At 42.0% G+C, this 25,940-nt stretch overlaps 1 protein-coding gene across 2 annotated transcripts in view; it reads left to right on the forward strand.

Annotated features, from left to right (window-relative positions):
• Positions 1–25,940, forward strand: part of VTCN1 (V-set domain containing T-cell activation inhibitor 1) — a 194,301-nt gene that overhangs the window by 26,629 nt on the left and 141,732 nt on the right. Inside the window, exon 3 of one of the 2 annotated variants that reach the window (XM_021089976.1) lies at positions 6,310–6,479. The exons of the other annotated variant lie outside the window; for it this stretch is intronic. The gene's annotated coding sequence lies outside the window, so the exon portion shown is untranslated. The remainder of the gene's footprint in view (positions 1–6,309; positions 6,480–25,940) is intronic. 2 annotated transcript variants of the gene reach the window in all.

The raw sequence follows: 25,940 nt of genomic DNA on the forward strand, positions 1-25,940 counted from the left end.
TGAGGATGCGGGTTCGATCCTTGGCTTCCCTCAGTAGGTTAAGGATCGTGCGTTACCGCAAGCTACAGTATACATTTCAGGTGCGGCTCGGATCCCGCATTGCTATGGCTCTGGCATAGGCTGCAGCTGCAGCTCTGCTGGGACCCCTATCCTGGGAACTTCCACATGCCACAGGTGTGGCTGTAAAAAGAAAAAAAAAATGATGGTTTCTGAATCCCTTTTCAGGATTCTGTTCATTCACTAGTTTGTTCACACATCAGCCTGATGTCGCCTGCTACCCACTTGAGAAATAGCAGCAAAAACTAGGCAATTAAGCTATTTAAAGGATGGTTTCAAAGAAAATAAACTGTTGGTTGAACTGTTCACGGTATGTTTGCAGCTAAAGGAAACATGTCATTTTCCAAAGGGAGAAAGGAATTGAGTCTGACAGAAGTGAGTGCAACCATCATGGGAATAGTCATAAAATAAAAATTCTGCGTCTAATTCCCTTTGGTGAGATGTTCTAGATTTTAATCATCTAAACCAAATGGCTGAAACCCATTTAAAGCAGTTCAGCTAAATTTTGCTGTGTAGTTGCTTATGTAAGTATCTTCTTCATTTGCCACTAGACTAAAGCTCCTTGTGTATGAAATTGAATGTTACCCATCTTGGTCTCCCGCAAACTGCCTGGCACAGTGTCTGGCACTTAGCAGGTGCTCAATAAATGTTTACTGAATAGAATTAAAAGCATTCACTGCTTATCAATTCTATACTCACCCCAGGGGGAAAAAAAACCAAAAGAATGACGGTGATGTTATGCCCTATTAAGTACAAAAATGAAAACAAATACCATCTCAAGGTTGTTAATTTAAGAACATAGGGACTCTGAAATGAAGCCTCTCCACAATGGGGAATTGCTTGTAAAGCATTTTCTGTATCAAGGTTTATTATAACAATACCGCAGAAGCGCTCAAAGGCTCTCTCTTTTAATTCCACGTCTTCCAAGATCAAAGGATAAAAAACTATTTGGAAAAACACAAATAGTTGCTCATTATATTTGATCTCATTTTAAAGTTTGTCTTTTAACCTACTTATATTTGCGATAGAAGACCATGGGTGTTTGAAACTGGCTTGTTAATTTTTCTGAATATGTTCAGGGTGTTTTTGCCAGGTTGGGGCAGGGGTGGGGGGAGTACTGTGTAATCCCTCTGTCCTGCCCACTGACAGAACCAATTGTTTAAGACACATGGGGGTCAGGCAAATGTAAGTCAAAAATAAAATCTTTATTGTAATTGAAGTGGAGTGTATTTGCAATGTTGTATTAGTTTCTGGTGTACAGCAAAGTGATTCAGTTATACGCATATATCTGTTTTTATATTCTTTTCCCTTATGGTTTATTCCATGATATTGAATATAGTTCCCTGTGCTATATTGTAGGGCCTTGTTGTTGTTTACCTATTATATGTACATAATAGGATGTGTCTACTAATCCCAAACTCCCAATTTATCCTTCCCCACCCCCTTTCTCCTTTGGTAACCCTACATTTGTTTTCTGTGTCTGTGAGCCTGTTTCATAGACAGGTTCTTTTGCGTCGTTCTTTAGATTCCACGTACAAGAGATGTCATGATATTTGTCTTTTTCTGTCGGACCTAATTCACTTAGTATGAGCATCTCTAGGTTCAACCACGTTGCTGGAAATGACACTATTTCATTCTTTTTTTATGGCTGAGTACTCAAGAATAAAATCATTATTACTCATGAGGAAGGTGTTTGGGTCGGTTAGCAGGTGTGCCTGCTGGTACTATGCCCCAGATTGTTTACCCACCAGTGGCTATGGCAGCCTTAGCCAGGGCTGAACTGCCTCAGGCCCCTGTTTTAGGAGCCTGCCCCTAAAAACTTTATGGTGTAGCAGAGTCCAGGAGATTGAGTCCCTGCTCCCCACAGGCACATAGATCCCAAGGGAAGAGTGAAATGGGCTGACATAGGCACGCCTTGTATGGTCTGAGAAAGACCAGATAGAAAGTCACTCCTCTTTTCCCGGAAGGGGTAAGAAAAGGGATGGAACAAAGGCTTGGATTGTTGCTCTAATCACAGTCCCTCCACATAAAAGCATGAAGGGCAGGCATGATTGTTCCTTCCAACATACAGATGTATTTTACAACAGATGTACTCTGTTGCTGATTATTTGTAACCAATTTGAATTTTCTCTCTCAGCAGTGATTGATTGAGGTCTAGGTGCCAGGCACTGTAATAAAAGCTTTACACTTCTTGGCTCATTTGATCCTGAAAATAACCCTGTGAGGGAAAACAGGTCGGTGTTTCCTTAACAAGTTAAACTTGGAATTACCCTGTGACTCAGCAATTCCACTCCTGGATATATGCCCCAAAGAATTGGGAACAGGTGTTTAAACAAAAATTTGTACACCCATGTTCAGGGCAACACTATTCACAAGAGCCAAAAGGTGGAAACAACCCAAATATATGTAAACAGATGAGCAGTGAGACAAAGCATGATCTATGGCAATGGAATATTACTCAGCTATAAAAAAGGAGCAAAGTACTGATACACGCTACAACACAGATAAACCCTAAAAACAGTACGTTAGGTGAAAGAAGCCAGACACAAAGGCCACAGATTGCAGGATTCCATTTGTGTGAAATATCCAGAATAGGTAAATCCATAGAAATGGAAAACTGATTCATGGTTGCCAGAGGCTGGGAGGAGTGGAGGATGGGGAGTGATTGCTTAAGGCTACAGGGTTTCCTTTGGGGGTGATGAAAAAGTCATGGGACTAGATAGTGGTAATGGTTGTACAACATTGTGCACTCAATGCCACTGGACTGTGTACTTCACAGTGATCTCTGGTAAATTTTGTTCTATGTCATTTACCACCACAAACACATATAATTCTAGGAGGTAGGGATCATTTTCTCAACTTTACAGATAAGTAAGGTGAGGCTCTAAGAGAAATCAAGAACATTGCTGTCAGACGGAGGATGAATCTAAGTTTTATGTGATTTGAATTTTTGGCCATTTAATAAAGGGACCTATTTAAGAAAAATGATACAAAATTCTGATTATAAAACTGCTAGGTCTGTCAAAGGATCTTTTCAAGAGCGGACTGTGAAGCTTAGGTTTTATGAACTCCAAGGTAAATTCACATTTGCTCTTAATAGGGAGAATTGGAAAATGAAAAAAATCAAAAACCTGTAACTCCACTTTCGATAGACGGTAAAAAAACATATAATACCTGAGAATATATTTAACAAAAGGTGTGTCAGACCTCTGCACTAGAAACTACAAAACATCGCTAAGAGAAATTTTAAAGGACCGAAATAAATGGATAGCTGAATCACGTTTAAGGATCAGAAGAGTCAGTATTGTTAAGATGTCAGTTCTCCCCATATTGATCTATTGATTCAAAGCAATTCCAATCATCATCTCACAAGGGTTTTTTTGGTAGAAATTCTCTCTCACATTTATATACAAAAGACCTCGATCGCCCCAAAAAATGCTAAAAAGGAACAAAGTTCAAGGACTTACCCTGGCTTCATTCCTTAGAATAAAGCCACGCTATGAAGACAGAGGACTGTTAGGAGATAAAAATAAATCAATGGCACCAAATAGAGTGCTCAAGAATAGACCATTTATACATGCAGTCAAATGATTTTCAACAAAGGCACTTGAACAGTCCAGTGAGGAAAGAAAAGTATTTCCACAGAAGGCGCTAGAACAATTGGACGTGTCTATGGAAAAGTGAGTGGGTGGAGCTAGAATGTGACCCTAACCCTGGCGCCTCTTTCTGTATCCCTTCGCTCCCTCTGTGCTCCCACCATTGTGCCTTGGCCTTGCCCTGCCTGTTCCCTCTCTGGCCATAATCTTCAGAAATGAGATGCTAAAGCTTGAGACCATGTCAGCTGGTTGGTTGATAGGAAGATTGAGGGAGTGGAGTCTCGACTCTGAAGAAGTTGACCTGTTTTGAGTCTTGAGGTGCCTGGGACCCTATCGGCTATTATGAGAAAGGATGTAGGGAGTCTGTCAGGGAGGTAAACTGGAAAGCCCTAGTGCATTGTCACTGTTAGTTGAATGGTCAAAGCCTGCTAGCTGAGGTCACCTGGTAAAAGGAGGAATTCTGAACTTGCCCCTGGAAGGTTTTGGTTCTGGTCTCTCTCTGTCTCTGCGTCACTTTAACTTCTTTGATTTTTAGTTTTCTCACCTGAAAAGCAGGGATAGTAAATAGTACCTCTGTCTTACCCCTTGGGTTGCTATTACATTCAAATGAAGTAGTGTATAGAAGTATCCTTTGGAAACTATGCAATATTACATAACTTATCACAGTTCTGTGTGTATACGCTTTGCAAACTCAGTGAGTAATAATATTACCTTATCTGCTTTAAATTCAAATTTTATATGAGTTCTCTAATTATTTTTCTTGTTCTGCCTGTGTTTTATAGAAGAAATCTAACATTCTAGTACTGAATCAAAATTCCTTTAATAGTGCAGCTTTGGAGTCCAAGATACCTGTTTTTAAAAAGTTTCCTCCATTTATTTCACAATGCGTTTTTAAAATTTTCACTCATTCATTAATTCACTTTATTCAACAAGTTCTTATTTCGTGCCTCCTATGGGAAAGACACTGTGTTAAATGCAAGAAGGAACTGAAGAGGCACAATCCCTGGCTGGTGAGGGTATAGACACATCCATAAAGAGCCAATCATGATATGTCATTATTGCTAGAAAGGACCTGTTTACAGGGTAGTGTGTGCACAGGGGGGAGAAGCACCCAAGCCTGTGGGTGTCAGGGTAGGGTACACAGAAGGTGTGATGTTCCAAACTGGGACATAAAGAGAAAAAAGATTTTTACCAGGATGGTCTAGGGCAGGTGGTAAGGACCTTCTAGTGCAGGGACGTGTACCAAGATACGAAAGAGCATGTTGGCGAACTTAGCAAGAGAAGTTAACATGTGTGGAGTTTCAAGTTAGACTAAGTATGGCCAGAGAAGAGACTGGAGGACTGGAGGACTGGAGGAGCTGCCAGGAACCAGGCTATCGAGGGCCTTGTAAGTCACACAAAGGAGTTTTGTCTTTATCCTGTAGGTGTTAGAATTGTGGAAGCTTTCTAACCATGGAGTAGTAAGATCAGCTCTGTTTTTGTTTTTGTTTTTTTTTTTTTTGGCTGTGCCCGCAGCATGCAAAAATTCCTGGGCCAGGGATCGAACCCACACCACTACAGTGACCTGAGCCACAGCAGTGACAATGCCAGCTCCTTAACCCCTAGGCCACCAGGGAACTCCTCAGCTCTGTATTTTAGAAAGGAAACTATGGCCAATGGAGGAGGATGTGGGAGGCCAGGGGCAGGGGAACAGGCAGGGGAGTGTGACAAATAGGGAGGCCACTTAAGCGGTCATTGCCATGGTCCAGACTGAACTAGAGACTCATGGTAATAAGACTGGTCCGCAGGAGACTGAGCTGAGGCTCCTTTAAGAGGCCAAACCGATAGGATTTAGCAATTAGTTGAATGCAGTGGATGAGAGAGAGAAACTCAGCTCTACCCCATATTCCTGATGTGACCTCGGACACAGGGCCTGACCTTTCCGATTCTGTTTCCTCATCTGGAAAATTGGGAGTAGAATTACTTAATTCATGAGGTTTGGGGGGAGCCTTTCAAGTGCTCAGTGTAAAAGCCTTGTACAAACTAGATTTTCTGTGAAGCCTGCTTCTCTTTCCCACTTCCTTTTCTTCTCCGCCGCCCATTCTGCACAAGAGCTCTTTGAACTACAGACACTTTGCTCTTAGGACACTCGTGCTGGACACTAAAAACGTTTGGGGTTTGAAGCTTTGGGAGCAAGATGCCCTCCCCTAGTACATCTCCAGAGTTTTCATGATAAAGCAGCTTCTAGGCTGGGTGGATGGTGTTTGTGGCTCGCGTGGCAATTTGTGTGTTCCTACACTATCCGAGGGAGCAGCTAGCAGTTCCTGGTAAGGTTCTGGAAGTTCTCAAATGAGGATCATGCTCTTTGGGCCCTGCCCTTTAGTCTGCCTCATGCTTATCTCTATGATACAAGCTGATGGGAGCTGGGACCCTCTGGCTCTGTCTGTATCTCTTTCCTGCTCCTGCTTGAGGCCAGTGAAGGATTCTGGGATTTTCCTTCAGCCCCCTCCCTATGATCTCCTTGTTTTCCATTTAGAGACTCAACGCTTTTCTCATTTTCCTACCATGACCGAGGCCACCTAGACCTTGAACATGACTTTAAGAAACATTATTCCAATCCCCCCTTTTCCCTGGGTGAGGGAAAAAAATGGAAAACACCTGCACTGCTTCCTCCCAGTGTCCTGGCTGGATGTCCAGGTGTCATTGGAAAAAGGGACACTGAAGAGAGACAAGCGACTGGGTGACACATCCCTGAGGAGCTGGAAGCAGATTTTGGAATATGTTGACTGCAAAAGCTACAGCCTGGAGAGATGTTGATTGAAAGGCCTGCAGTCTTCAGAGGCTAAGGTAATTAAGAATTTAAGAGCTTTCTTAAATTAAATGTTCCCTTTATTTCTCACTGGCATTTCTTGGATGTTACCGTTGAAAAGGAGGGACTTGAGCATAACTCGATATTCTTATCCAGGAATAGTTATTAACTACCTCTGGCTTCCATGGTCATTGTACCCAATCAGGATTTATACTTTTTTTTTTTTTTTTTTTAATAGCCACACCCGTGGTATATGGAAGTTCCTGGGCTAGGGGTCAAATCAGAACTACAGCTGCTGGGCTACACCACAGCCACAGTTATGCTGGATCCAAGCCACATTTGCAACACTGGGTCCTTAACCCACGGATCGAGGCCAGGGATCAAACCCGCATCCTCACAGGCACTGTGTCAGATTCTAAACCCACTGAGTCACAATGGGGACTCCTATGCCATTTTTTTAAAAACTAGAGCAGCCCTGAAATTTCTCCTTTGTTAACCTACTGACCTTTCCTAAGGAGATCAGCGCTACAGACCATTCAGATCCTGAACTCCTGGGAATCCTATTAAGACACCCCAAGGGGAAGTCGTTAATGATCTGCCCACGGAAAACCTAAGCTCTGCTTCTCATCCCTGGTGCCCTCTTTTGTGACAGAGCCTTGTCTCATGGTGCCATGATGCGCCAAAACATGGAGGGAAATTCAGTTCTCTCGCAGTGACTCTGAGCTCGGGGGAGGAGGAGCAGTTTGCTCTCTTGAATGGTGTCTGTGCAGCTGACAAGGGCTGGGACGCTGCCCCTTCCCCCAGATTCCACTGGGCTGCTGCAGACTGGGGAATCGTGATTAAACTAGGAACCTGGAAGACAGTAGCAGTCCTTGCCCAGCTACTCAACACCCAGCTCACAGATGTAATCAAGATAACTAAGTCGGGGGTCTTATAAGAGATGTAATTCACAGTAGTACTAGGAGCCAAGTTATAATTATTATAATAAAAATTCACATGCAGTGAATTCTTAATTATCTGATAATGAAGTTCAAGGGAGGATACCAGAAATTGCAGAGCACAGATAACCCAAAAGGCTAATTTCAAGTCACTTGCGATGGAACCCGATGGAGGATAATGTAAGAAAAAGAATATATATACATATATATAATGTGACTGGGTCACTTTGCTCTACAGTAGAAATTGACAGCACACTGTAAATCAACTGTAAAGGAAAAAATAAAAATCATATATTAAAAGCAACCAAAAGGCTACTTCCAGAGACATGTTTCCTTTTCCTCCAACTTTTTTCCAAGGCAGTGAATTATTTATCCTCTAATGATAATAATTCATATTTATGTGTGGACCTTTCATATGTATCACTGAGTTTCAAGGATGTTTCAGTAACACATGCATAGTTTCAAACAAAATCTCCTTTGGCATCTCAGGGCATAAAGCAGATAAAAATGTTGCTGCTCTGGTGTAGCCAGACCAGGATACACTGGTGCCCTGCCCTTGGGGATAATTCCAACCCTAGCTCCGCCTTGGAGTTGTGGCTTCTGAGGGACCACTGAGGGAGGCTGTCATGGAGAAGAATGCAATTCAGAAACCACTGACTTACATTATCTCTTGGCTCTTATGTGCCCTGTGAGGCAGGTATGGCAGGAGTTACTGTTCCTCTTTTTCTTTTTTTTTTTTTGCTTTTTAGCGCTGCACTCGCAGCATATGGAAGTTCCTAGGCTAGGGGACAAATCGGAGCTACAGCTACTGACCTGCACCGGGGCCACAGCAACACCAGGTCTTAGCTGCGTCTGCGACCTACACCACAGCTCACGGCAACGCCGGATCCTTAACCCACTGAGCGAGGCCAGGGATCGAACCTGCAACCTGATGGTTCCTAGTCAGATTCCTTTTCTCAGTGCCACACAAGAACTCAGGAGTAAATATTCTTATTTTACAGATAAGAACAGGCTCAGGGAAGCTGGGTCACAGAGGTAGAAACCAGTGGAGCTGGGACTTGAACTCAATCTTCTGATGCCAAGTTTAATATCCTTTTAACTATACCTATGCCCTGCCCTTGGCTCACTTCCTCAGTCTACCCTCTCGTGTTGGGATGTCACAAGAAAAAAAAATTCACCAAAGGAGAATTAGGGGATAAGGTATAAATCATCAGTTAAATAGAGAACCTTCCACGTTGGTTGAATGGCCCCTTCCCCCCTCTAGAAGTGACAAATGAACCTCTGGTCTGATGAAGGGAGTCTGGTTGGATTGAGAGCTGATCTCAGTTTCACTGATCACCTTTAGTGATTGGAATTTCAATTTCTTAATAATTTCTGTCACTTCCTGGCTGTGTCTAAATATTTAGGCAGATATGTGCAGGGTGGATGTGTGTGTTTGATGGGTTGCATATATTTTTGTGTGCTGATTGTCAGTCAGTGCGGAAACCACGCCACAGAAAGCAGATGTGATCTGACAGTTGCCAAACGTGGCTCTCATTTTTTCCAGCATTCCCCTGCCCCTCTCAAAGGCAGAGCTGGTTTCTGCCTTTGGACCACAGACTCCTGGAGAACTTGACTGCCTGGCATTGACCTTCCACAGTCATTTTCTGTGAAATTTTATATATATCCCTGGCTTCAATTAACCAATTTTGGTGATTCTTCATTCTATATCCTCAGCCCTAACCTCTCTCAAGTTCCAGACCTACGTTTCTAATTACCCACTGGACGTGTGTAATTGGAAGCATCCGTACTTGCATATTCAGAATTAGACTAATTTCTAGCTAAAACGATGTCCCCTGAATTTCCTATATTGGTTAATGTTCATACCTCTTGACAAAACAAGAAAACTCAGTTTCCAGGAACCCTTCCCTTTCCTCACCATCCAGTTTCTTTTTTTTTCTTTTTCTTTCCATTTTTTTTTTTTTGGTCTTTTTATCCTTTTAGGGCCACACCCATGGCATATGAAGTTTCCCAGGCTAGGGGTCCAATCGGAGTTACAACTGCTGGCCTACACCAAAGCCACAACAATGCCAGATCTGAGCCTTGACCTACACCACAGCTCACAGCAACGCCAGATCCTTAACCCACTGAGTGACGCCAGGGATCAAACCTGCAACCTCATGGTTCCCAGTCAGATTCATTTCCGCTGTGCCACAATGGGAACTCCACCATGCACTCTCAACTAATCTACCAAGTCACTCAGATTCAACATTTTAAATATCTCCTGGCTCTAATTCCTCCTTCCCCTCCCAGTTCCCACAGTCTCAGTTCAGCCCTTCAGCCTGACTATTGTAATGGTTAATGGGTGTTTCTCCAGTTAGTCTAACTGGTCTCCTCCTTTCTGATGCATCATCCTCCCTGCTGCCCTTCCACAAAATGTTCCTGAGATTAACTTAAATGACCTATAAATGACCTAGACATAGATCATATGTTCCGTATTTTAGATTAAAAAAAAAGAAGAAACAGATCATGGCCAAGAAGAGCAGACTTGGGGTCCCCAAGGTGGAAAGAGGGGGAATGGGATGAATGGGCACTTGGGGCAGGGGGTTGGATACGAACTGTTATATGTGGAACGGATGAGCAGTGCGATCCTACTGCACAGCACCGGGAAATGTGTGTGATTGGGTCACTGTTGTACAACAGAACTTGACAAAACATCTGAAGCAACTGTACTTTAATAATAATTTTTTAAAAAAAACCATAATGGGAAAAGAATATATGTGTGTGTATAACTGAATCCTTTTGCTACATTAACACCTTGTAAATCAACTAAACTTCCCATTAAAAAAAAAATGATTTAAATCTTAAGAATGACCTGTATAGTCTATCCCTGATCTGTCTGGCCAACATCAACTCCCACCACAGCTCAGCCTCCTCTTAACCCCTACACTCATTCAGTCAGAAATTCCTCCTGACATTTTAATGAAATACACCTCCTAGCCACCCCTGCTCTGCTCTTCCCAAAGCTCTTCCACCAAGACAAGGCCTAACTGGCATTTGACTGCAGCTCATTCCACTGTCTGCAGTCTACTGTCACTGACTTCATTTTCTCAGTGTATCATGTAATTATTGTTACAGCTTTATTTTTTATTATTTTTACTGAAGTATAGTTTATTTACAGTGTTGTGTTAGCTTCTGGCATACCACAAAGATACATATATAAAGATGTACATACTTTTTCATATTCTTTTCCATTAGAGTTTATTACAAGACAGTGGATATAGTTCCCTGTGCTATACAGTAGGTCCTTGTCATTTGTTTTATATCTAATAGTGTGTATCTGCTAATCCCAAAATTCGAATTGACCCCTTACCCACCCCCCTTTCTCCTTTGGTAACTATAAGTTTGTTTTCTCTGTCTATGATTCTGTTTCCTTTTTTGTTTGTTTGTTTTTGTTTTACTTTTTTAGGTCCACACTTGGAGCATATGAAAGTTCCCGGGCCAGGGGTCAAGTCGAAGCTGCGGCTGACAGCCTATACCACAGCCACAGCAACATGGGATCCAAGCTGTGTCTGTGACCTACACCACAGCTCACGGCAACGTGGGATCCTTAACCCACTGAGCGAGACCAGGGATCAAATTCCATCCTCATGGATACTACTTGGGTTTGTAACTCCCTGAGCCACATGGAAACTCCTATTTCTGTTTCGTAAATAAGTTCGTTCACATCATTTTTTTAGATTCCGTGTATAAGAGATATGATATTTGTCTTTCTCTGTCTGACTTTACTTGGTATGAGAATCTCTAGGTCCATCCATGTTACTGAAGATAGCATTATTTCATTCATTTTTACAGCTAATATTCTTCTCTGTGTGTGTTTGTATGACATCTTCTTTATCCATTTATCTGTTGATGGCATTGTTGCAGATTTATATTATCAACTTAATATCTGGGGAGTTCCCTGATGGCCTAGTGGTTAGGGATTTGGCATTGTCACTGCTATGACTCATTGACACTGCTGTGGCTGGAGTCACCCATGGGCATGGCCAAAAAAATTTTTTTAAATGAAAATGAGCTTAATATCTGGTATAGTGAGCCCTCTTCTTCTTTCCTCTCATCCCTCTCTTGCCACTTACTCATTATTTTCAAAATTGCTTTACTACCTATAGACTTTTATTCTATGTTACATTTAATATTTTCAAATATTGTTTTGAAGATATCATTGAAACTACGTTAGGTAGATAAATTTGGGGGAGAATAACTTCTTCATAATTTTGAGTTTTCCCATTGATGAAGGTGGCTTACCTTTTCATTTATGCTTACTCACGTATGTTATTTATAGAAGTGAATTTTTTTCTCTGTGAAGTTCCTTTTTCTTAGATTCTTAGATTCCCTTATTGCCTTGTTGCTGTTGTAAATAATATTTTACAAAATAGTGTTTTGGAGTTCCCGTCGTGGCGCAGTGGTTAACGAATCCGACTAGGAACCATGAGGTTGCAGGTTCGATCCCTGGCCTTGCTCAGTGGGTTAAGGATCCTGCATTGCCGTGGCTCTGGTGTAGGTCAGTGGCTCAGCTCTGATTCAACCCCTAGCCTGGGAACCTCCATAGGCCGTAGGAGCAGCCCTAGGAAAGGCAAAAAGACAAAAAAAAAAAAAAATTTTTTTAAATAGTATTTTATATTATTTTTTCAATTGGATCTTACTAGTATGGAAGATACTTTGTTGTGCCTCATCCAGTTTCGGAACCTGGTTTGTATATGCTTCATAAAATGAGTTAGGCAGTTTTCAGCCTTTTGAATTTTTCTGGAACGTCTTAATGACAGTGATTATCTATCCATTCCTTGAAAGTTTTGTAAAACTTCCTTTTGTGTGTGTGTATCCGTGTGTGCTTAGGTAGAAAGCATTTGAGGACTATTTTAATTTATAGCGGTTGATGCAAATTTTCTGTTTCTTCTCGCCTCAAGAATTTTGCCTGAGGAGTCCCCCCACCATTTCAAATATGTTATCAAATTTATTATTATTAAAGAACAGAGTTATTCATGATGTTCTTTATATTTAAGATCCTGTTCTGTCTTTAGGTGTTTTTCCATTATTAGTCTGTTTTATTTATTTGTATCATCTCACTTTTTATTTTTTTCTTTTTAGGGCTGCACCCACGGCATATGAAAGTTCCCAGGCTAAGGGTAGAATTGGAACTGTAGCCGCCGGCCTATGCCACAGCCACAGCAACACAGGATATGAGCTGCGTCTGCGACCTACACCACAGCTCACGGCAACGCTGGATCCTTAACCCACTGAGCGAGGCCAGGGATCGAACCTGTGTCCTCATGGATGCCAGTCAGATTTGTTAACCACTGAGCCACGATGGGAACTCCTCACATTTTTTTTTTACTCATTACTCTTTCTTTAAAAATAAGGTAAGAGTAAGTAAGTACTATAAAGTTTATCTACTTTATAAATATTTGCAAATAAAATTTTGCTTTTCTTCCTATTTATATTTTGTTATATATACATTTGTCATATATTATATATATTTGCTTTGATTGATTACATGTAACTTTTTGAGAACTTACTAGTTTTTGGTTCAGGAGTATTTTTAGGGGTGTCTCGATGTTAAAGTTCTATAGCTTTGTTTACCTAAGAACATTTTTATTGAAACCTCATATTTAAATGGTACAGTTTAACTCTAAAAGTCCTTATTTTCTCCTTGAAAATAATACGCCATTGACTCCTTGATTTCAGTGTCACAGCTGAGAAATCTGATATCAAATGAATTCGTATTATTTTATTTTTTTTCTACATGCTCTTGAACTGCCTTTTGGAATAACCTTAGATGATAATTAATTTATTCCTATTGTTTTGTACTCTACTAGCCTTTCAGTCTCAAATATTTTTATTTCTGTCTAAAATCTTTTACCTTGGAAATTTTAGGTCATTATTCACCTATATCTCCTCTGTGACTTATCTATTGCTGCATGCATAATAAATTACCCCAAAACATAGTGGCTTAAAAGAACAACAGTGATTTAAGGGTCTGAGTTGGCTGGGTAATTCTGTTGGTTTCACTGGGCATATTCTTGTGTCTGCTTTTTCAGCTGAAGGGAATCCAGGGCACTGGGTTTCTCTGAACAGGAATGACCAGACCCCTCTCTTCATAAGGTCTTTCATCCTCAAGGAGGCTAGACGAGGCTTACTCTCATGGTCAGAGCAGTGTGCACTAGTGTTTCCTCTGCTTGGTTCAAGTTGACGGATATTCCATCAGTCAAAGTAAATCAGTGTAGGTCACATGATCCTGTGTGCCCCTAGCACATGTACTTACATCATCTCTTCTCGCTTCATGTTTATTGATATCCCGTTGGTCAAAGTAAGATCCATGATCAAGTTCAGCATCAATGTGAGAGGACTAACTCTACAGTGTATGAGGTGTGATACCCTGGGGGCCACAGGGTTACAATAGCCCATATCTCCCTCTGTTTACCTTTTTCCTCTTCTGGAACTCTTATTTAAAATTTTTTTTTTTTTTTGGCTGCATCTGCAGCATGTGGAAGTTCCCAGGCCCGGGACTGAATCTGTACTACAGTAGTGACAATGCCAGATCCTTAACCACCAGGTCACCAGGGATCCTAAAACACTTACTTCTTGCTTTTATTATTCTTTCCTTTTCTGGTTTATTTTTCTTCACTTTATTTCTTCCTGATGCCTTGTGAAATAGTCCCTCAACCCAATCTTTTGTTCAAATTTGATTCAGATTTGTTTGTATCCATTCTGTTCTTTAGCTCTTCAACTGAGCTCCTTAATTAAACAGTTATATTTTTCCTAAGTGGTATTTTTCCTTGATCTTCTAAAAAGTCACCATATTCATCCTATATGAATATACTATTTGTCCTTATTTGATTGTATGCATTATAGTTATTTCCATTTTTAAAAGGTGTCTATCCCGTCTAGTATGGATTTCTATTTATTAATAGTAGCTGCATTCCTCAGCTCTCTGGATACTTGCCTCTGTGATTTTGTTTTGCCTTACAAGTGTCAGCTATTTGGCTATTTAAGTGTCCTTAGTGGAAAGAAGCCTAACTCAGTCTCTCATTTGTGTCATTCCTGCTGATTTGAAGGAGGATGGAGATGGCCCCCTAGGGAAGAGAATCCATGGATCAGAGAGAGCCTGGGTTTTGACCATTTCTGATGGTTGCCTCCTCATAAGGCGATCTTGTCCCCATAGTCTAAGTCCCCATACTCCTGTCTTTGGCACTGGTTTGTTTCTGTTCTGCAGAAGTGCTGCGTTCTTGACAGGAAGCCAGGGGAAAGGGACACCTTGCCTATCCTTGGCTCTTACGGCACTCCACCTGCTCCTCCTTGCAGAGGCTTCTAGACTCACATAATGTTAATGCACCACCCCCTGCTGGCCCAGGGCTCTGTTATCCTGTCTCTCAACAGTGTTAGGGCTGGGCAGTTATCCACTCAGGACACATCTCTTTTGAAATCTTTCAGAATAGTTTTCTTCAGTGGGACTCTTCCTCTCAAGGGGAGTTGGCCACAGGCCACCTCTACTACCATTTAGAAACTGAAAGCCACCCCCCCACACCCCCCAAATCTCAGCAGGCTGTCAAACTTAACACCTTCTCCTCCTTGTAAAGGTGAATACTAGTTAGTAATCTCTAGTTTTTCTGGATCTTGGACTGCCTTCCTTCTGCTGCCTTCCTGCCTGGTTGCTTGCTTCTTCTTTGTTTTGCAGTCTTAGTTGTCATCTCTATTTTTGTTGGGGTGGAGCTGGGAAGATGAAAAATCCCACCATCTTAGCCACCATCTTGCCTTTGTTCCCCTTCCAGCATCACTTGTTTACTCATTGACAGGGCAGTTTTCTGACACATTAAACTGATGAAATTCTGTCTGCCTCAAACACATTCAAGAGCTTTCTTTTCCCTATTGGACAATAACCAAAATTCCTGAGGCTCACCACTATCTCGAGTGCCCTTCTTATGCAACCTTGTTTCTCACTTCACCCAAGCTTTCTCTTTCTCAGAAAACCGATAAGGCTCCTTCCTGCCTCTGCTCAGAATGTTGCCCTAACCCTGAACACCCCCAGCCTTCCCTTCTAGAAGCCAAATCGTCACCCTTATCCAAGGACCCATTCAGGTCTTGCCTTTTCCAAGACTTCCCCTTGCATCCTCTCCTCTTTCAATAGCTCATCACTGTAAGTGGTTACATGTATTGAGCATTGATATTTAAAGGACAGCCACCAGGCACTACAAAAGGCTCTATGCACATCTTCCTAGTTAATCCTGATGAGAACTCTGTAGGAGACAAATTACTGTCCAGTTTGAAGAAAACTGAGACTCAGGCTAAATACAACACGGACAAAGTAAGTAATACCGTCAATGGCAGAATTGGGATTTAAACCTACATTGTGTCTTCCAAGACGCTATGCTCAAGCAGTTTGCTATGCAGCTCCTAAGAGCTGCAACTTAACTTTTTTAGTCAACATCTTTCCAGACATTTCTTTTTCTGTCTTTCTGTTTCTAGATATACAGACACATGTGCTCTGTCCTCTTTCTCTCTTCCTCTGTCTCTTTTTCTCTCACACATGCACACAAACACAGATAGAAAAAGACTTTGCATAAATTTTATATAAAATTTACATAAATCACTCCCTTGATTCTTAAAGTTACTAGCTATAGAACCAACAGCAGTCCTGTCTTCTACTGCTTTCTAACTAGATTTTAAATTCTTTAATGGCCTCTTGCTTCTAAATATGTCCATTTGCTGCAATTAACGCAGTACCCAGCACTGAATAGGAGCTTTACAAATGCTTGTTGATGGACTAACAGAAAGAATATAATTGGAAAAGGCTGATTTACAGATAAAGTCCCCAGAAGTTCCCTAGTGGCACAGTGGGTTAAGGATCTGGTGTCATCACTGCAGTGGCTATGGTCACTGCTGTGGTGTGGGTTCAATCCCTGGCCTGAGAACTTCCATATGCAGTGGGTTCAGCGCCCCCCCCCCCAAATACAGTGTCACAATATGTTGTCACAAGGGCCCAAGGGGACAGGAAAAATATGTTATCTCCCTCTGGTCTTACACTTCAGGTGGCTATAAGCAAGATACTTGAGTGGGGGAGATTAAGAAATAAAGATCCTGTCTGCAGCCATGAAGGAAGGCCAGGCCTATCTATCATGGTCATCAGCCTGCCTTCAGAGGAGGGAGGTTCAGAGCAGAAGGGAGGAAACATCTATCAACCCCTAGGAGCTTCCTGCCGAGACCGGACCACACATGTACCACGGATAATTGCTGGGGGAGGAGGGGGCAGGAACAGGCGAGCCGGTCCTTGTGCTCACCCAGCAGGATGTGAAAAATTCAGCTGGGTTCTTTTTATAGTTTCAATCATCCCTGGTAATGAAGATTCTGCAATTAGAACTCAGCTGGCAGTCGTGTTGGGGATGTGCGAGGCAGAATAGAATCCCGGGTCTGCAGGAGGGCAGGCCCGTTTGTCAGAAAGGCTCGAAGGCACCGCTGGAAACAAGCAATGTGATGTAAGGACGGGAGCTATTTTTACAGACCATTTTCTAACCATAATCACTCCTTAAATAAGTTCCACTTGGGCATTACAGCTTTAACATTTTATTTAGACTACATTCAGCTCTCAATTATCTGTACAAAAGGAGGGCGGTATTAACCCAGACAATAGGAAGCAGCGACACCTCATTTATTTAAGCCACCGCTGATTTGGAATTTATGATCCTTTCTCCTGGGCTTGATTAGAATTTACTTGCATATAGTCTATAAGGAGAGCATTTGCCGAAAATGATTCAAGGTGGATTAGCCTGCTTAAGAGGATGTACTGTTTTCCAATACTTAAGCTTATTGATAAGTAATTTTTTATTGAGCACTTTCTATACGTCAGCTATAGTGCTAAACCCTTTCCATGTATTATTATACATAATCACCTTATTAGGTAGGTGCTATTTAAAAGTTTTTTAAATTTTATTTTGGAGTTTGGTTGATGAACAATGTTGTGTTAGTTTCAGGTGTACAGCAAATTGGTGGTTATACATATGTATTTTATCCCTTCTTTTTCAGATTCTTTTCCCATATAAGTTATTAGAGAATATTCAGTAGCGTTCCCTGTGCTATACAGTAGGTCCTTGTTGATATAATCCCGATGATAATGGGATTATTAACCCCGTTGTATAGCTAAGGAAATGGACCTCTAATCCAAGGTCACAAAGCCAGTAAGTGGCCAGTCTCGGCTCAAAACCCAGCCAAACCTGGCTTGGCCGCTCTTGCTGTCAAGCATGAAACAGTAAACTGGTTACAAGCCAGGCTCCTTTAATCAAAAAAACAACTCTGGTTGCCTCTACATGGCACTTGCTGTTAGCAACTGGAGCTGTCATCTCTGCTTCTTTAAAATCTTTGCAGTAAAGGATGAGGGGGAAACATCAGTTTCTTGTGAAATCCTGAAACGCCTTTATTGTTCCTTGCTTGTGTATGTACCTCTTGGTTCCTTCTCTACTGAATCTAAAACTCTCACCAAAACTCCTACACTATGACAACCATTCCATTTCTCTAAATTGTATTCTAAAAACAGAAAACACATCTGCTCAAATGGACATTTCTAGCCTGACAAACTCATCTGGTGAGCCAAAGCTGCAGCTTACTATTCAACCCAAGGGCCTGGATATGGGCTAGGCTGCCTGTCCTTCCTCTAAATTGCCTGTGCTTCCTGTAAACTCGGGGGCCACTTGTAGTAAGAAGACTGCTGGGTGTGGGACGCTGGAGGCCTCATGAAAATATGAGAGAGAAAGAAGGGACACTCACTGCTTCTCGATACTTCGCTAGTTGTAGAAAACAATGATCTGTTTTATGCTTTTTCGAGGAAGGGTCATATTGACAGGCCCACATATTAACATGTGAACTTAATTCTGCCAGGTAAGGAGCAGTATTGGTCTGTGGATATGCTACCTGGTAACATGGGCCAATATTCTAGATTGGGCATAACCATCGTAAAAGATGAGTAAACACATACATAGTTGGCACACATGATCAATATAGCAGAAAATCCCAATTTCTTGATACCATAGCCTGAAAATCAATAGGCAAAATGTGAAGTTCCATTTATGGTTTTAGTTAGGACAAGGCAGTAAGCCTTACTTAGTGATATTGAGTGCCAGCATCCTAGAAATTGATAAACTGGTGATGCTTCCCTCTGAAGACTAGACCAGAGAAGATGGGTTGAAGCTGACTTAGAGATTCAGGTGGTTACTACTAAAATAAGAGGTTTTAGATGCTTTGCAAAATCGTATTTACTAATGCCACACACACAAGTATTTCATTAAAGATAAAACATTTTCAGGAAATGCTACTTTGGCCTTAGGTTGAATATTTAATTTTGCAGAAAGACTGCTGTGTTATAACAGAGAACAGTTTTAAATGTGGTGAACTCAGCCCTTCTTTGATTATCCAACACAAATCTTTAGTTTCTGATCGATTTAATCTCTGTTAGGTTTGCTCTGTCTTCCTTCAGTCCTACTGTATTCTGTAGATGTGAAACAGAATACAAGTTAATTTTAATTCAAGCAAATCAATGGTGGAAAAATCTATAAAAATTATTATTACAAAGAATCACCAGGAGTTCCCTGGTGGCTTAGTTAAAGGATCCGGAATTGTCACTGCTATGTCTTCGATCATTGCAGTGGGTTCAGTCCCTGGCCTGGGGACTTCTGTATGCCACAGATGTGGCCAAATAAATAATCACCAATTACATTCCATGGACATCTCTCCAAAGCCCTTATTTTGTGATCATTTGCTCTTTTGAATATGTGCCAATGCTCACTGCCATTTGTGTGGATAATTACGAGCTGACTCTCCTTAAATGCTAAATCTTGGCACTCTCACATGCAGAAGTTGGGGCAACATGAGTATGTTCACCTGCCTTTGTTTCCGGTAAGTCAAGAGGGCTGCTTGAGTTTGGGGCTGGGCATGGCCGTGGATGGACTCTGGAGTTAGATTGAGCCCTAGACTAGGGGCAGGCGGCTAGACGTGAAGGATGGTCTGAGATGTAAGTTGATCTGAGACAAGGTAGAAGCAAGGACCAAATCAAACTGTACCACAAATAGAGGTGCTAGCAGTGAATGGTAAGATGAAGAGCTGTGCAGAGCTGCCACCAGCACTGCACAGCTGGTGGCATTTTGGGAATTAGAAAAGATGTGCCTCTGTGTGTGTGCAGCATGGTGCTGGGTTCACAGCCAGGCAAGCACACCGCAGGCTGGATTTCGGCCCCACTTGTTCACTGTGCTGGGTGCTTGTGTTCAGAATACAGCTTCTATAACCCTAGAAACTTGTCTTGGAATCAAGAGAAAGAGCCTGGAAAGATCCTCTGAGGGGTGGCCAGGGAAACATGGGCAAAATATTATACAATCAAGAGCAATATATACTTAGCAAGAATAAAAATGTACAGAAATAAAAATTTCTGTCTCATCAAAAGAAACCACTGTTGACACTTTCTTGAACATTCTAGAAAAAATGTTATGAATGTCCTAGTGCATATATATATGTATATATATGATTTACATAAAGTGTTCCTGTCATGCATACTTTCTGAACCTTTTTTCACTTAATGTCTTTTGAAGTATTTAATATCAGCATATGTTAACAACCTCTCTCTTTTCACTGACTACGTAGTATCCCATTACGTAGATGTACTCTAGTTTATTTTACCAGTCTTTGTTACGGGGTATCTAGATTCTTATCTCTTACAAATTTTGATATTTCAGTAAATGTCCTTTATATCTTTCTTGGTATATTGGTTGGATGAGGAGAAGGAAGTGGGATCACAGCGCCATGTCCATCTTAGGGTATGGTGACCAAAAGCTGCAGTGGAGAAGTTGGCCTGACAGATCTCTTGCCTTCTGCAAACGTGACTTGCTTTTAGTGGCTGATGCTAAGAGGGCTCTGGGGATAGAAGGACATGGCCAATGCAGTAGAGATGTCCATTTTGCTTCTTGTGGGTCTGACACAAATTGCAGCTCCCTTGCTAAAGAGAACCACAGGGTGACGCATGAACTCACCTCTGCGGTGCCCACCCTCACACCAGCCACGAGACGGAGAAAGACCTCCCTCTGCTTGACACCACGGCTGGATGACAAAGCAGGTGAGATTGTGAGAACAGCTTGAGGAGCAGCTGTGGCTCCTGCTCCACTTGGCAAACTTATTTCCAAGAAATGGGTCTTTGGAGAATCCCACTGACTCTGTGGTTACCATCCATTTCAGAACTTCAGCGCTCTATTTATGCTTTCTGAGGAGAAACGCCCAGTGGGCTGAGCTATGCTAAATTATGCCTGGCTCTGCTTCCAGATTCCCTCAAATGAGAAATGGAGGAAGAAGTTACATTAATGACCTTCCTTCTTCCTGAAGGTTCAATCAAATGATAGGAAAGCAATCTGCATAGTAATTACAGCATCCCTCCAAGTGAATCCCTGTGCCCCAGCAGAGAAGAGTGTAGAAGTCATATCTATAATGAAATTCAGACCCACTGGTTCTAAATCACAGGAAGGTTAATTCAGGTTGCACTATCACAATCAGAGGTGGCGAAACATACTGATCACTGGGACGGCTCGCATTGTTGTCAAAAGCAGAGGGCAACAGGAAATAAGCTGTCATGTAGCCAAGGCTTGTGCTAAGAGGGACCTGAATCTGACTGCTTGGAGTACTTTATGAAGTATGCTGACCATTCTTGAGTTCTGAGTGGAAGGCTTGCCTTTTCCAACTTCTAAGCAGAAAATACAATAGCTAGGGTCCTTGTCCTAAATCCTCAAATCAAAGGATCGCATGATGAATGGATGCTAATGGTGTTAATGGAGCATTCTTTAGGGGAGTTAGAGGTATCTTGGGGGAGACTGTGTGTCCTTAACCTTTTGAGAGTGTCTACTCACAAACCTCCACTGGTGCCTCTGTCAGTCATCTCCATCTGTGATGCTAAGAGAATATTCATTTTCATGACTTAGTGCAATTTTTGAGAAAAACTTATTGATCCTTATTGATAATGCCAGTGAACTCAAATCCAGTCTTTCCTTTCTGACAAATACCATGTGATATCACTTATATGTGGAATCTAAAACATGACACAGGTGTTCCAGCTGTGGTACAGTGGGTTAAGAATCCAACTACAAGGAGTTTCTGTCATGGCTCAGTGGAAATGAATCTGACTAGTATCCATGAGGACACAGGTTTGATCCCTGGCCTTGCTCAGTGGGTTAAGGATCTGGTGTTGCCAAGAACTATGGTGTATATCATACACACAGCCTGGATCTGGCGTGGCTGTGGCTGTGGCATAGGCCAGCAGCTACAGCTCTGATTTGGTCCCTAGCCTGGGAACTTCCATATGCTGCAGGTGTGGCCCTAAAAAGCCAAAAAAAAAAAAAAAAAAAAAAAAAAAGAATCCAACTATAGCGGTTCAAGTCTGTGGAAGCACAGGTTTGATCCCTGGCCCAGTGCAGTGGGTTAAGGATTTGGCATTGTCACAGCTATGGCATAAATTGCAACTGCAGCTCAGATTGGAACTCTGGCTGGGGAACTTCCATATGCCATAGGTGTGGCCATAAAAAAAAAAACCAACAAAAATATGACACAAATGAACTTATCTACAAACCAAAAAACAGACCCACAGACAAGGAGAACAGACTTATGGTTGCCAAGGGAGAGGGGGTTGGGAGAGGGATGGAACTGGAGGTCAGGGTTAGCAGATGTAAGCTACTGTCTATAGAGGGGATACTGTACAGTACAGAGAACTACATTCAGTGTTATATGATAAACCACAATGGAAAAGAATATAAAAACAGGTGTATGTATGTGTGTGCATGGATAAAACCGAATCACTTTGAGATACAGCAGAAATTAATACAACATTGTAAATCAGCTATAATTTTTTTAATTAAAATTTTTTTTTTTGGCTTTTGTCCTTTGAGGGCCACACCCATGGCATATGGAGGTTCCCAGGCTAGGATTTTAATCAGAGCTATGGCTGCCGGCCTACGCCAGAGTCACAGCAACACCAGATCTGAGCCACATCTTCGGCCTACACCACAGCTCACAGCAATGCCGGATCCTTAACCCACTGAGTGAGGCCAGGGATCGAACCTGCAACCTCATGGTTCCTAGTTGGATTCATTTCCGCTGTGCCACGATAGGAACTCCTAATTACTTAATGAACTTAATTACATTTATAGGTGGACCGCAATCATCACAACCAAACTTTACGGCATTTCCATTCCAAACCCTCAGTACATCCCCCAACCTGTCTCATTTGGAAATCACAACCTGTCTCCCCAACCTGTCTCATTTGGAAATTCCCCAACCTGTCTCATTTGGAAATCACAAATTTTTCAAAATCTGTGAGTCAGTATCTGTTCTGCAAAGAAGTTCATTTCAACTATATTTTTTTAAAAAATTCTGTAATTAAATAATATTTACCTTTTAAAGATGCAATCAGTCACCAGTATCTTCAGGGCTCTGGTGGTGTAACTAAAGGACTGAGCTACACCCTCTACAACCTGGAGTCTCTGACTTGCTTGCATTCAGTGGAATTCCTCAGTGTCCAGGTCACTCCCCTGGAGCTGACTCGCCTCTCTGTTGCTGGCTTACCTCCAGCCCTTCCCAAGGCCAGCAAATCCGTGACGTCCTGGCCATTGAATCTGCACCGTGTCCAGCTGGGTTCTTCAAGCAAGAAGTCAGTTCTACTCCATTTCTTTTCACTCCTGACAAGAGCTCCAACCCCAGCAATGTTTCTGAGAATTGTTACTTTCCCACAGCCCTAGTGCAACTCTTCCCTTTATTAAGCTTGGGGTTCTGCTTGGTTCTGTTCTCGGCTTTGTCACCACAAGTGGTGCCATGTGTGAGGAAAGCCTTTAGGCACGTGCTGAGTTAGAGGTGCCAGATGACCACCAAGGATTCCACAGGAACGAAGCCACCTGTACCATAAGGTCCTGCTGCTGGATGGCCCACCCTTCAACATTAGATTTCACCCTGTCAGTCAGTCTGTACTGTTGGTTGTGTGCATGTGTGTGTGTGTAGCACACTCTGTTCTTATCTCTGTCCCAGGTAGTTGGGCTGTTTCTAAACTATTCCTAGATTTATTAGCTCCTGTGGCTGCTCTAACAAATTATTACAAACTTGGTGACTTAAAGCATTAGAACTTTATGCTCTCATGGCCGTGGAGCCAGAATCTGGACCAAAATCAAGGTGTCAGTAGGGCCATGCTCCCTCCAGGGCCTCTTGGAAAGAATCCGTTCCTTGCTTCTTCCAGTTTCTGGTGGTTGCCACTGATCCTTGGCTTGTGGTTGCATCGCCCAGTGTTCAAGGCCAGTGTTTTCAAATCTCGGTGCGGTGTCTTCACACACATCACCTTCTCCTCAGTGTGTATGTGTCTGACCTTCCTCATCCTCCCTGTATAAGCATACATGTATATAAGGATACATGTGATTGCATTTCAGATAATGCGGGATAATTTCCGTTCAGGATCCTTAATTATTTTTTGATTGATAGTGGCTATTTTTATTTTTTAAAATTATAGTTGATTTACAATGTTGTGCCAATTCCTGCAATACAGCGAAAAGTGACCCAGTCACATATATACACACACATATATACATTTTTTTTCTCATGTTCTATCCCAAGAGATTGGACATATTTCCCTGTGCCCGTCCATTCTAAATATAATAGTGTTCCCTCATTGCCCATCCGTTCTAAATATAAGAGTTTGCATCTACTAACCCCAAACTCCCAATCCATCCCACTCCCTCCCCTTGGCAACCACTAGCCTGTTCTCTGTTCTGTGAGTCTGTTTCTGTTTTGTAGATAGGTTCATTTGTGCCATATTTTAGATGTCACATATAAATGATATCATATGGTTGTCTTTCTCCTTCTGACTCACTTCACTTATTATGAGAGTCTATAGTTGCATCCATATTGCTGCAAATGGCATTCTTTCATTTTTTATGGCTGAGTAGTATTCCATTGTGTATATATAACACATCTTCTTAATCCATTCATCTGTCAATGGCATTTAGGTTGTTTCCATGTCTTGGCTATTGCGGATAGTGCTGCAATGAACATAGGGGTGCATGTATCAAGATCTTTAATTTAGGAGTTCTGTTGTGGCTCAGCAGAAATGAATCTAACTAGGAACCACGAGGTTGCAGGTTCCATCCCTGGCCTCACTCAGTGCATTAAGGATCAGGCATTGCCGTGAGCTGTGGTGTAGGTCGCAGACATGGCTCGGATCTGGTGTTGCTGCCTAGGCCAGCAACTGTAGCGCCTATTGGACCCCTAGCCTGGGAACCTCCATATACCGTGAGTGTGGCCCTAAAAACCAAAAAAACAAACAAAAAAAACTTTAACCCCATCTAGGACATTGATTCACATTCCTTCTGTACAGATCTGATGGTGCCACTGATGCTCCTCTCACCAAAGTCACTGGCGACCTCGCTGTTACACCTGATAGAGACTTCTCAGCACCCCACTAGCTTTTTCTGTCTCTAGCATTTGACCCTGTTGGCTGTTCTCTCCTCTGAAACTCTTTTTCTCCTCTGGTTTTCCTACCACTTCCCCCATTAGGTCTTCCATTTCTCTGGATGTCTTCATCTCCTTCATGAGCTTTCTTTCTTGAAGTCTTGGTGATCCTCTAAGGTTCTTGCATCCCATTACTTTGAGCTTGTCAGTGGAGGGTCTCATCCATCCCCATGGTTTCAGTTACTGTCAGTACACTTAGGCTTTTTCCAGAAAAATCCCTCTGCAGTCCAGCTCTCTCCCTTGAGCTCTGGACTCATGTGTACAACTGTTTGCTGAACATTTTCACCAGCAAATTCTCTCCCAACACGTCAGTTTCAGTGTATTCAAACAGAACTATTTACCACCTCCAACTAGCTCCAATCCTGTATGATTGATTTAAGCGTAATTTTTAGCATCACTTATGAGTTCTTGAGTTCATTGTTCTTACCACTGCTTGCTTGCTTATTTATTTATTTATTCTCTTTTTATGGCTATACCTGTGTCATATGAAGGTTCCCAGGCTAGGGGTCAAGTTGGAGCTGCAGCTGTGGCTTATACCACAGCCATAGCAACGCCAGATCTGAGCTGCATCCGTGACCTATGCCGCAGCTTGAGGCAATGCCAGATCCTTAACTCACTGAGCAAGGCCAGGGATTGAGCCTGCATTCTCATGGACACCATGTCAGGTTCTTAACCCACTGAAACACAATAGGAACTCCGTTACCACTATTTTTAAAAACTGATTTTCAGTGAAGCCTAAGATACATGCAGAAAAATGCACAGTTCCTAAGTGTAGAGCTTGATGAATTATTACCAAGTGAATACATTCATGTGATGAATTTATGGGCTTATAAGTTGAGCTTTTATCAGCATCTCAAGGGCCCACCTCGCACACTTTCCCCATCACTAATTCCTCCCCAGAGATAACCAGTATACTTATATGTAACATCATAAATTAGTTTTGTCTGTTTTTAACATTATAAAAAGAGTATGTATTCTTGTGTGTCTGGCTTCTTTTGCTTAGCACCATGTCTGCAAGATTCA

Source organism: Sus scrofa, chromosome 4, assembly GCF_000003025.6.
Source record: "Sus scrofa isolate TJ Tabasco breed Duroc chromosome 4, Sscrofa11.1, whole genome shotgun sequence".
Classification (NCBI taxonomy): Eukaryota; Metazoa; Chordata; class Mammalia; order Artiodactyla; family Suidae; genus Sus; species Sus scrofa.